At 36.5% G+C, this 13,380-nt stretch overlaps 2 protein-coding genes across 3 annotated transcripts in view; one reads left to right on the top strand and one right to left on the bottom strand.

Annotated features, from left to right (window-relative positions):
- Positions 1 to 13,380, top strand: part of LOC135771657 (NACHT, LRR and PYD domains-containing protein 3-like) — a 328,830-nt gene that overhangs the window by 238,788 nt on the left and 76,662 nt on the right. The window lies entirely within an intron of this gene.
- Positions 1 to 13,380, bottom strand: part of igsf11 (immunoglobulin superfamily member 11) — a 102,741-nt gene that overhangs the window by 16,965 nt on the left and 72,396 nt on the right. The window contains exon 2 of one of the 2 annotated variants that reach the window (XM_065282113.1): positions 5,529 to 5,662. The exons of the other annotated variant lie outside the window; for it this stretch is intronic. The gene's annotated coding sequence lies outside the window, so the exon portion shown is untranslated. The remainder of the gene's footprint in view (positions 1 to 5,528; positions 5,663 to 13,380) is intronic. 2 annotated transcript variants of the gene reach the window in all.

Here is a 13,380-nt window from a genome sequence, read left to right as displayed (position 1 = left end):
CCAGCATGACCACATGTAATACGTCATTATGTCAAGAGGTCACGGATGACGTATGTGAAGCTACGCCCCAGTGTTTAAAAGTGTGGAGAAAGAGGAACGTTCAGACGTTGCTGTATGTCGAATGATATTAATTAATGTCTTTGTGTCAGTTTATTGTTTAAAATGGTCTGCAAATGTGCGTTTCATATATGTAACACGTGACCTTCCACGTCATTACGCAATTACGTGAGGTCACGCTGGCGTGTCACAGGACCAGAGGAAGACAAGAAATTGTGGTTTAAAAGTTAATTTTTTTTCTTGCCAAAAATCGTTTCGCTAGATCAGACCATTATGCCTCGTTTGGGATCGTTTAGATTTTAAACTGGATTAAAACTGTTAAGTGTTGGGGTCCATTAAAGTCCATTAAAATGAGGAAAATCCTGGAATGTTTTCCTCAAAAAATAATTTCTTCTCGACTGAACAAAAAAAACATTAACATTTTGAATGACATTGTGGTGAGTAAATTATCTGGATTTTTTTCAAGAAAATTGACTAATCCTTTAAGGATAGAATGAATGGATCCTTAACAACAGAGGCTATCCTAAGATTCATTGCGCGCCTGCAACCGCTGCATATAACGTCTGGATATTCTAAAATAAACAAACCTTTATTAATTAAAAGTGTGTTTACCAGAAAAAAAATTCTTGTCAATGTTTTAGTATTATAAGTTATGTTTTGTGTTACTATTATTCTGTTTATGTTGCATATATTTATAAGGTTGATTAATTTGATATACTGTTGAACAGTTTAATCTACATCAACATGTCATATTTTCTAAGATAAATTAATATTTTTCTGATTCCATATTTATTTTAATAAGTCTGAAACATCTCCGCTGTGTCCTACTGACAGGTGCGGTGGGCGCGTGCAGCAGCTGACGCAAATTATTGGTCCTCCGAAGGTTAGACCGTATCATTTCATTTCAGACTTCTGAGGCTGCCACCTTGGAAGACCGAGTGCTCATCTTTTAAGGTCTCATCCTTAGAAGGTAGCAGCCTTTGAATTGGAACACAGCTATTGTCTGTTCCCATTGCATATTTTGCTTCCTCTGTGATTGAAACTGTTTTGGCTCAGTATGTCTACCTTTTTTATTTTGGTAGGAGTTGAGTGTAAATGCTGATATCAGATACGAGTAATTATGTAAGCGGTCATGCAAAACATTGGATGTAATCAACAAATCGAAATTGGTCAAAAAAGATCCTTGCCTTAGGGAGAAATATGTGACTCTGTCTTATGCTCTCACATAACTCAGGTTTTCATCATCAGTCATATGACGTTTGTTTATTATTTGTAAGGTTTGGGGCTGAATGGAGTCACATGATATTAAAACGCATTTTACAGGAAAAAACCCCAGCCACACGTTAAATTATAATTTAATATCTTTGCAATGGATAATTGATATTTATGACTGTACTTTTACATGTCTAATTCATTTAGTTCTACTTAACAGACAGACACACATAAACATGACTGTAACAAAGTTTATAAATAAAAGAGAAGCGTGAGGTTTCACTGGGAAAAAACACAAATTAATATTTCACAAACAAAGCAACTCCAAACAACACAATGTGCACTTTCTATTACACTCGTATTATGTGTAGGTATGATGCATTACATTTTAAATAATTTTAAACAACTGTACACATTTTTTTTATTTTAAAAGAGCAAAAATATTTCTACAGTATCAGCCTTGCATTTAAGTTCAGTCAAAACTTCTGAGGGTCGCTGGCATGTGTTTATCTACACAACCTGTCTGTCACAACAATGTAAATACTAATAAATGGACTAATAAATCCATTTATCAAGACAAGAAACTCCTGTACAGTAGGTATCTTGTTAAGGTGCAAACTGTAAACAGGAAGTTTTTCTTACAATTTTTTTTTCTTTGAGAGCTTTTAGTCAGCTGATATGGGCAAAGTTTCATCATTACTCCTACACAACCCTTAAAAAACAACTAATCCCAGATCAGCTCAACCACTTCAGTGTTTAACATGACATGTCCACATGGTCCATCCCAATATGTGCTCATAGCATTAAACTTTTACTGCAGTGTATTTTTATATTTCTCCAAAGATCTTTAGGTGAAACATCTGAAGATCTTTATTAAAACATAACTACCAACTTTATTAAGCCTCCAGAGACATAAACGAGTACTCTATGAGAATAACATGTTTAGCACTATGTGTGTTTGTACCGGACTAGACTGGTCATGATGCTTTAGTCTCGATCTGATACCTGGCTCTGTTACCTGGCACAATCACCATCAGTTTGGACATTATCCCAGAGAGTTTGGCACAGCAGCCATATTCTGGAAATAAAAATATCCTCTCACTCACAACACCTCCATTTTCATGCTGATAGCAGCTTCCCTGGGCTCTATTGGGAAGAGCGAAATGTCCTGCAGGATTCAGGGACTTTCCTGAATCTTACAGTGACTCACATCATCTGGACCTTTGACTAGTTTAGTTTATAAAAAGTTTGACACTTTTTTGCCCCCTCAGACAGGCCCGTCACTAGGGGAGGGCATAGGGGGCATTCCCCCCCCAGATGACACAATGTGCCCCTTAATTGTATGGTCTAAGACAAAATAACTTTATCACTTTCATATATTTCCTTTTAGCGCCCTCTTAGGCAGTATTTAAACCACAATAAAGGAACTACTAATCTAAACGGTAACTAAAAAAAAGTATTTAAAATATATATCAGAAAATTTTATGCATTATTACATTAAACTTAATAATATAAAACATAATAATAATATGAAACAAATAATATTTACAGTAAAACAAAATCCCAAAATACCCTCTGTAATCCTTTCTTATGCTGCGGTAGAGGCGTCAAACGCGAGTGATTTCAATGTTAAGTCAATGTAAAGACGTGTCTCACGGTGCGAATGAGCGCGGCGCGGTAGACGCAATTCCGCCTCATTCGCGCGTTTAGTTTGAAAGTTGAAAAATTTGACCTATGGCAGAAAAACGTGCAGAGTTAACCAATCAGGAGCTTAATCTGTGTAGTGATGTGATTACGGAAAGCGAGTCGCAGAAGCCCCTCCCTTGACGCAAATGTAAAGACATTTCTCACGGCGCGAATGAGGGCGGCGCGATAGACGCAATTCCGCCTCATTCGTGTGTCTAGTTTGAGAGTTGCAAAAATTTGATCTCTGGCAGAAAAACGTGCAGAGTTAACCAATCAGGAGCTTAATCTAGTAGTGACATGATTACAGAAATCGAGTCGCAGAAGCCCCTCCCATGATGCGAATTTCCACGTGAATCAATGACTAGAATTTCACCCACGGCTTAAACTCAAAATGTTCAAGCTGCAAACTAGACGTGGTAGACGCAAATTTGACACTTCAAACGCGGCTGGTGTGAACCCACAGTTAGACTCACCTCATTATTTATTCAAATACAACAGCCAATGGCAATTCTCCAGCCGTATACCTTTTAATACGTTTATATTTTGTTTAAGACGTTCTGTTTCTTTACAAATTAACATCGCCATTTATTGGTCTTGAACAGTTAATACAACACTTTTACTCGTCTTTGCGGATTGAACGGGGATCGTTTCGATAAGATTGTGGTGTGTATTTTTTCAAAACTGCAAAGGAAAAACTTTTTAGTGTTGTTATGACCTAAACATACCCCAAGGGCCTAAATCTAGATCTAAAGCAGAGGTTTATTTCTGGTTAGTCTAATAAAATACATCAGCACTTTTACTCTTGCTTTAGGGGAAACACTTGGATGAACCCTGCTGGCCTCAGTGAACTAAGGTCATAGGTCACGACCTAGATGGATGTTGACAGATCCATCCAAAGATCATAAAGCCTTAAATGCAATAGTGTTACAGTATTAAGTATAACAGAACTGACAGCAAGATGATGATTTCACTGCAGGACAAATATTAACAAGATAACAGGGTTTCTGTGCCGGTCTAGTAAAAAATAAATGACTACACAGAAACATCTAGTTCGCAATAAATGTTATTTATGAGGATCCATTTAGGAGTTTTTGATAAAGATGAATATACGTTACGCTCAGTCTCCGGCTCTCTCGGCCATACTTCAGGGTTTCTAATGAGCCGCTAATGGCGACGGTGGGTGAGGATTATTACTTTTTCATTAAAGAGAATTCCTGCAGTATTAAGAAGCAGGCGCTTCACTTTGATTTGCGAGTAATGGCCACGCAGAAGTTTCTCTCTCGGGCAGCTGCTAGCTCAGCTCCCACTTTTATGTGCGTGTTAGCAGAATTAGCATTTTTATCTTATTTTATCTCGGCAAAGCCTTGTCTCAGATGAAACACCTCATGTTCGGCTGTCGTGAAGATAAATCTGTGCTAACCGGCGGTGAAGCTCGTGTTTGTTTCGGATGCGTCGTGAGCAGATGTTGGCTGTAATGAGAGTCATGTGAGAGTTTTGATTAATGACTTTCATTTACCGAACTGTGATCGAGCTTGTAAGATGTTTGGTGATGCTGTTGACTAACACGCAAGACAATAAGCAAGTTTTGAGTTTCTGCAGGTGCGGACGGTCCCACAAGTGTTGTGCGGGGTTGTATGTCAGTCCTAGGAGATCGCGCACAGGTACACAATGCAATCTCGACAGTCACAGTACTACATGATCTCTGACACACTGTGAATGAGCTTTAATATTCCTTACATGAGAGGGTTTGGAACTCCCTTGATCTAAATTATTTACTAGAAAGTAGCCCCAAAATATATTTAAATAATTTAATAGCACATTTGCATGTTTAACTTCAAAAACATTTAACTTTACGTTTTTAAGTTTTATCAGTACTATTTTATTATTATTCCTTTCATCTGGTAATTTATTTGGTACATAAAACGTATCTTTCCATTTTGCACAAGTTCTCACTTCCCTTTTGAGGGAACTCACGCTGCGCCGCCGTAGTGATGCTATAAGAAAACCTCCAGGCATGAGTGTATCAAACTGCATATATTAAATTCAACCAATGATGGGGCATAACTTCACCGGTGGGGTGACATGGGAGCCATGAAGTATAAAAGGTTACCTGAAAAATGCTCTAGTAGTTAGCTAAAATATGCCGAAGGCGACATAACAGGAATTATGGTAAGAGAGACACAGCGTCTCGTTCCCTTCTCAGGGAACAAGGGTTACATTAGTAACCCAAGACGTTTTCTGGCATATGCAGTGTGCGTAACAGTCACATGACATTCAGATAAAACAGTATTGAATTGAATAAAAATATAATAATCTTTTTTGTTTTGTAAGTGATTAAATTTTATTATATATATTTTAATTATTTATTAACATTTTATGATTTAATTGTAATGAATTATTTTTATCAACTCACAAACCCCCTTCAATTCTCCTGCGAACCCCAGTTTGGGAAACCCTGCCTTACATCCTTCACAGAAACAATGTCTGTGCATCAAAACCTAAAAAATGCATTGTTTAGGGATGCCTGTATGTTCATTTCATTAAACGCGGGCCATGAATCCTAGACCAAAAACCTTTTTTGAAGTTCACTGCCTCCGCTGTGACACCTCTCTGACCGTCTTGTGGGACGAAGATCAATAACCAACATCAAAGCAAAAGGTCTTGAATATAAAGAGCCATTGATCCAGAATCACAGCAGATCTTCAGTCTATTGAGTCATGATGGAGGGATGAAGGAGGAAAAGACAAGAGAAGGATTAATGAAGAAGGTCTGTTAATGATCCAGATGAAGGAAAAGGAGTCTCAAAATCTCTCAAAAATAAAAGTGCTACAGTGATGCCATAAGCTGGATTTCCATCATACTGATTTTATGCACATTTTGAAGTATCGCATAAGAAACTAGTGATGGAAATGTCATATTTTGAATAAAATCCCATAATTTGCCAAAAAGTTTTTATGCTCATTTGAGATGGTTTTTGACTTTAAAATATTAAATGCGAATAATGGAACATTAAATCCATGTAACTGATCATCTAGACGTATCAGCCGACGTTGTCTTTACCATATATAGGGCTCAACGTCGTCGCAATGCCCTTGCTGCTAGTGCCTGCAACAAAAAGTCAGCATTCCTTCTTCTGTGCACAGCATTTAGCACTGCTAGTAAATTTATGACTTTCCAAATCTTAACTAAATACAGCCCTGTCTCCATTTTCTAAGCGTACCCTGTTTTATTTACTGCTGGTTACCAATACCACCATTATTCGCTCAAACAAATTAATGTAAACGCAGGAGATTTGCTTCACGTTTCAATGGAAACCCCACTATAGAACAACTGTTTTTGATTCCACAAGAACCATTTTTTTCATACCTTTTCATAATCTGAAGAACAGAAAGATCCTTCAGATGTTAAAGGTTCTTTAAGGAACCATTCAACCAAAAATAGTTCTTCCATAGTTCATTGTGTAACACCTTCAATTTAAGAGTACAAAACTGTATGAGTTCCCTCAATCAAACTAAAATGTTTTCATCATCTAACACAAACTCTGTGTCAGGAGAAGTCAAACATGAACTTTGAACTTATATGAGACTTATGATCATGACCTCAGTATCTCAGTTGCTTGAGCATTGCACTAGTGTCGCAAAATTCATAGCTTTGATCCCCAGTAAACACTCATGCTGATATACATTGAATGTACTGTAAATCGCTGTGGATAAAAGCATCTGCCAAATGCATGTAAATTATTTATTGAACATTAGTGCTTTGATCATATTGCTGTCATGAATAACCCAGAAGAGTCTCTGTGTGTTACAAACTTCAGATTTGGATCAGACACACACATGTCATGTATGTTAATAACAAGCTGCCCACTGTAACAAAATCTTACAACCACTTTAAAGCCAAAGACCTTCTTCTTTCTTATGCTTAAGTTAATAACTAAAAGTTTTATTTCACTTGAATTATTAGCTGTATTCATCCTCCAAAAGTCCAGTCTCTTAATCCTCATAACAGCGAGCATAGCCACAGAGGAGCGCCAATTAACATCCATCCAGAAGAGCTGTGATATATCACACAACATGCCCGCTTTCATCATTACGCCCTGAACGCTCATTAGACACGATTCAGAAACCAGAGAGTGATCAGATATTAAAAATGAGAATTAAATCTGTGCTTTGTCAGAAATAATCACCAGATATTCATATAAAGATACAGTCAGCTACATAATCTCTAGGAAAATTAGCTCGCCTCATGTATCATTCATATATCAGTAGATCTCGCTCATTAATATTTATAGGAAATAACACTTGTGATATTCTGAGAGGTTTTGATGCGATACTGTGAGAGCAGCCGAAGCACAGATTTTATCTAAAATAACTCAGAATTATTACACGACTCACTGTATATTGAAAGCATACTGATAAGACATATAACTTAAAGTCTCCATAAAATCAAACCTGATTATTCTTATTTTTATGCAATTTTGCATTCAATATAAACAATTTATCAATGTGGGTCATTATTTTTTTAGATAAACTTTAATTATGAACTTTAATCAAATTCTAAAAATGTAAATCCGTCCTTCTGTGGTGATGCTTCTATAATGATGTCAGCTAGACGACTTGGGCGGAGCATCTTTTAACCCCGCCCCCTCCAATTGTCAGTCTGCTGTTAGTTTAATGTTTGAATGAAATGCCTACTTTTCTATATCCAATCAATTTACAATAAAAAACACAAGCCACACCCACTATTTGCCGCATGTAATATCTTCCGTTTTACTCGGAAATACTTCTCAATACGAAAGTAAAGTCGAACGTGACTTCCTGTTCACAGGGATTTTCTGCTTTGAATAAAAGCGTCAAGGCCGTGTGCATATGGGGGAGAATTAATAAAATATAAAACTATGATTTGTAGAAAAATATTTAAAACATTGTCATAATAAACATAATGAAAAACTCTAAAGCCTTATGAAAATGATTTAAAACAGACTGTTGTTTTATAATTGATAAGCTTTTTACCATTACAGAAATGTGCAACATTTTAGCGATATTTTCTAAATTTCGACAAAAGACTATTGCAAAATGATGGCGTTTCAATTAATTCATGATAAAAAACCACCTCATGCGAGCGTAAAAAAACATTTTTTGTGATATACGCCACCTACCATTTACCGCCACATTCGGGAACTTGACTGTACATTTCGTCACTGACACTTTTTGGTGGAAAACAAACTACACGTCCCATAGGCTTACATACAAAATAACGGAAAAAGCAACATTCGTACACAATGGGTAGGCTAAATAACTTAAGAAATCACTCAGATTAAACATGTCGAGTAATTATATGTCCACCCTGCCCGCTATAGAGCGTGAAAGTTTTTAGGAGTTTTTAGGAGTTTTTGCGTATTTGACGTTTTTCCATTGGCCGTATTTTTTTATTCGCAAGGTCAATTTGCACAATGTAAAGAGTTATGGAAACGCAGCTAGGAATATTTAGGCACCATTATTCTTGTTTAGCACTACACTCATAAAAATAAAAGTACTTAACATGTTCTTGAAAGCGATGCCATATAAGAACCATTTTTGGTTTCTCAAAAGAAAGGTTCTTTAGATGTTAAAGGTTCATCATGGGACCATACGTCCAAAAATGGTTCTTCTATGGCATCCTGAAGCACCTTTATTTTTGTATCAGGCTTCTCCTTTAACACACAGAAAGTGAAGATCATATTTATATCAAGCTTTGGCATTGCGACAACAGCAGCTGGCAATGGTTCAGCATTTGTGATATAACACACATATGAGGTGCTCATCTCTTTCATCCGGCCCACAGACCTTCATCCTGTCCTCTTCAATCACACCAGCCATTCATCTGACTACTTCATCTTTTCAAGTCTTTATCTCCCCGAGGAGCCTGTAAAAGAACGGCTGTATTCATTTCCTAATTACCCCGCTCAAATTCAGCATTCACCACGCTATTTCTGTCACAGATGCTCAATAGATCTTTGACATCTTCTGCGTGTAGGACGCGGCAGCGAACAGTCACACGACTTCCGGAGTCAATTTGAGATTCTGTGCGCTGACGTCCTTTCAATCACACAAAGAAAAATGAATACAGTTTGGTATAGTCATCATTATGTTTTAATTTCCACATTTCAAGAAGTATAAATGTACAGTTAAATACTTAATAAAGGAATAACTTAGCCCAATAGCCAACTCTTGGTCTTGAAATGAGAGTTTAATGTACTATGACAACTCAATCTTCCACCTCAGACTTCATCATATGGCCATCCACATTTACCAGTTAACTCAGTAATGAGGAACAGTTTGACTATGCAGATTGATTTCATGATGATTCGTATGTATTTTACGAGTTTGCTAATTCGTATGAATTTTTACAAAGTGAATCATACAAAAACAGTAAAGAAACCCCACCCCAACCTCACCAGGGCAAAAGCAAATCATACAAAAATGTATAAATGTGGTCATATGAATTAATATGAATAAGCCACCTTGTAAAATACAAACGAATTGCAATGAGATAGTGTTGCCATGCACATAGTACAAAAATGTATGAATGTGGGCATACAAATTAATACGAATTAGCCACCTCTAAAAAAAATATGAGTTGCCATGATATAGCGCTGCCATGCAAGTCATATAATAGTCAAAAATACGATACGATACGATACACTTTATTGTCCCCTTAGGGAAATTTTTCTTGGGCAGTAGTGTGTGCTGCATCTTCACAGTTACAATAATCACATAAATCGTCTAACACGGCCATTCCCAAACTGTGGTCCGCGGACCACTAGTGGTCCGTGAGTGTACTGCAGGTGGTCCGTGAAAAGGCAAAATAAGAATATGTATATTTTAATATACAAACTCGTTCATATTTTGGGCGAACGTATACTGCTGCCTAATAAACGTTACTGTGAACTCATTCATTCTGGTGCCTGTGAACGGCACGCTCTCTCAGTTTAACGTCGTTCATTAGTGTGCCAGATTTGTATATTCTTCCAGGCGAAAACCCGACTAATACACACTGTAAACAGGCCTTAATGTGTAGCGGATAAAACGCCCAATCTGGCAACACCGCCACCACTCGGTGTTCACCAGTCACGCTGCATGCGTCATCACAACAACACAACCTGCTGAAATTCCTGCCGCGCAACTCAAATAGTTTAACATTAAATAACATTATATTTGTCCTAAATCGTTAACGATTAACATAGGCTGCTTACGCATATTCCGGATCTTGAAATAGACTTTGACTAAGCTCACGCTATTTAACGTGTGGTGTGCAATATCTGCGAGTTGTCAAACACGCAATTCCTCGCAGCGCTTCTCGCCCGGGGTGCGACCCCCACCCAGCTAGCCTTTCAAGGTATGTGTAAGCAAATACAAAAATTAAAAGACAGTCAATGCTAATGTAAACCCTGGTTGGATAAGGATTTAAAGTTGGACATGAAGATGAAATCTGACGCATTTAGCTTCAGTGTTAAAAATGATAAAATAATTGCTGTCTGTGGTGGTTCTGTATGGGCTATAATGGCAATCATTTAAAAAAAATAATATGGGAAAAAATAACTATAAATTAGTTCATTTTTGGAACTGTGACCTAGTTTAACAAATATGAACTATGAACTGAACTAGTTCATTTTAAAATTTGTGAACTGTGAACTAAACTAGTTCATGTAGAAAGTGAACTTTCCCAACACTAAGAATATGTATATAAATAATTATGATATAAGGTTAAGAAACCTGTTGTACTGATGTGATGACCAGTTATAGTTTTAGTGCTAGTAAGACTATTTAGATGTGCAGATTAATTCAGGACTTTGTGTAGACATATTTTATAAGTATTATGAGGTGGTCCGTGAAAATTCTTGATTACAAATAGTGGTCCACACACACAAAAAGTTTGAAAACCCCTGGTCTAACATTCACATGGATATGTAGTTACTAGGGGTGGGCGGAATGACCAAAAATCTATTCCACGGAATGAGTCATTGTATTTCACGGAACGGAATATTTCACGGTATACATGTTTTTCAGTTTATATTGTTTTTTGATGGTAAAAATGTACATAAATACACCACCCACTATAGCTTTTAACTAAATGCTCACCACAGTTTTAAAATATGAGCATTGAATCTTGTTTTTAATTGAGTTATTAACTTTATAGACTATTGAAGCTATAGTATGGCTTCATTGTATTTTGTATTTATACATTACATTAAACATATGCAATATGTAAAATGAACAGGTAGAAGTGTATGCAAAAACCTACAGACAGGATAAATACCTGTATATGAGAGAAGAAGCTCTAGATATTATAAATGTGACAGGTGCTATGATGTGATGATCATAAAGTTTGTTTTAAGGTCTTGACGCCCTTTACTTTCTATTAGACCTCAACACTTGCATCTCTTTCTCGTCTTTCCGATCAAATATGTTTGTACAAGCAAATGGCGCATCAAACTACATCGCTCCATCATCGCACGTGTCACTGATATAAACGCAAGTTTTGTCTCAGCTTGCTTAAAGTTCAGAAAACTTTACAACTATCAGCATTATGTGCGAGAAGAACTCTTTATTTGTCGTCGCAGCTCCTTGCGCTTGCCTAGAGAGACCTCTGCACGCGAGAGACCGGCTGGCTGCTGCATGAGGAGAGAGAGAGCGCGCGAGAGAGCGCGAGAGCGAGCAAGCAAGAGTCTCGCTGCGTGACCCGCGGTGGATTCACTGGCACTTATTATAAAAATTATACAAATAACTTGTTCATTTTTTATAAGTGAACTATTTTACATGTTTCTCCGTCACACTCAGTCTAACATGCTGGAGGGCAGAGTTAGCCACACCCACTTATTTGCATTCCGCGGAATAGACGGAATAGAAAAATCTGTTACGTCTGACATTTTATTCCGCGGTAACGGAATATACCGTCATACCGCCCAGCCCTAGTAGTTACATATTCAGCCTCACAGTCGCACAATCCATATACCATATACAGTTGCACACTTTAATTTAGTGACAGACTGATACATTGCAGTGACCAATATTTGGATTTTTTATTATCGCACCCATCGTTAAATCTTTCAAATCGTCCAGTAAATCTTTATGTTACTTAAATTTGTAACTTGCTCATAATGACACTCTGAAGTAAAGCCAAAGTCTGATAGACATTCCAATGACCAATGATTATTAAAATGTTTTATGTGACGTTACACGCAACACATAAATAATCTTAACAGTACTCCACTGATGATTTTTCCCGGAAATTAAGAGAAAACGCTTCCCTGTCAATGACGACTTTTTACGGCAATCCATATTATCCACTAGGTGGCGCTCTTACCCAACTTAACCTGATAGCCTGCAAGAGGATGCTAGCACACTGAAGAGTTCTTTATTAAAATTTTTTTAATGTTTTTACAGCATTTTTTTTTGTGATTTTCACAAAAATTTCACAAAATGCCTTCCAGGAAAATTTTCTTCTTAAAATATATAAACATACAAATATATCAAATGAAAGAACAGACCCTCTGCTTTCAAACAAAGAAATAAACAAACAAAATGGGAAAAAACGTTTAATCCTATCTATATTTTTTCTTCAGGGATGTGCTGTTGAGGAAATTTTGCCACCAATTAAACTTTTAAAAATGGCTATTGTTCTTTAAAAATAAAATAAAAATAAAACATTTTAGCAAAAAGCTGAAATAATTGCATTTTTGTAAAGGAATTGTTTATTTATTTATTGTTGAGATCAGATTCAAAACGATTATCAAAACATACACAGAATTTAAAATTAGTAAATAACGTTTTGGGTTCATTTTTTTCATAAATTGGGTAAGTGCACCATCTAGTGCATAACCGCGGTATTGAAACCAGATGATTGCAGATGATCGCAGATTAACATAAATATTTATCAGGAACACGTTTTTTATCCAAATAATTTCTCTTAATTGATGAGATAACTCGCCAATGGCGGGGAAAGAGTTAAAATGGTTAAGATTTAGTTTTTACCTTTATTTTATTAAATCCTATAGTGATGTCTTCATTTTTGGCATTAGTTATGAAAAGACAATGTTGACTGTCTGTTGATTTACTGTAATTACATTTGTGTTAAATCGGTAACATTGCTTTCAAAATATCGGTATCGCCCCCCGCAAAAAAAAAACATTGGTCAATCACTAGTTTAATGTAAAGGTGAGACAGAATATGAAAACTAAATAAAGGGCTAAATATGGACTAAAATGCAAAGCACATAAGACAGCGAGACTTAAACACTCATAAGTCTTTGTTGGGTTTTTGCTATTTCATATTAATGTCAGTAAACAAATTCATGCAGTTCTCTGGTGCTTATTTGTGCATACATGAACACAGATGTCAGGAACTGAAAGATGTACAGGAACACGACTAGTTCACCATATACTGC

The sequence above is a fragment of the Paramisgurnus dabryanus genome, chromosome 8, assembly GCF_030506205.2.
Source record: "Paramisgurnus dabryanus chromosome 8, PD_genome_1.1, whole genome shotgun sequence".
In the NCBI taxonomy this organism is placed as follows: Eukaryota; Metazoa; Chordata; class Actinopteri; order Cypriniformes; family Cobitidae; genus Paramisgurnus; species Paramisgurnus dabryanus.
This window is presented reverse-complemented; position numbering and strand designations above follow the sequence as displayed.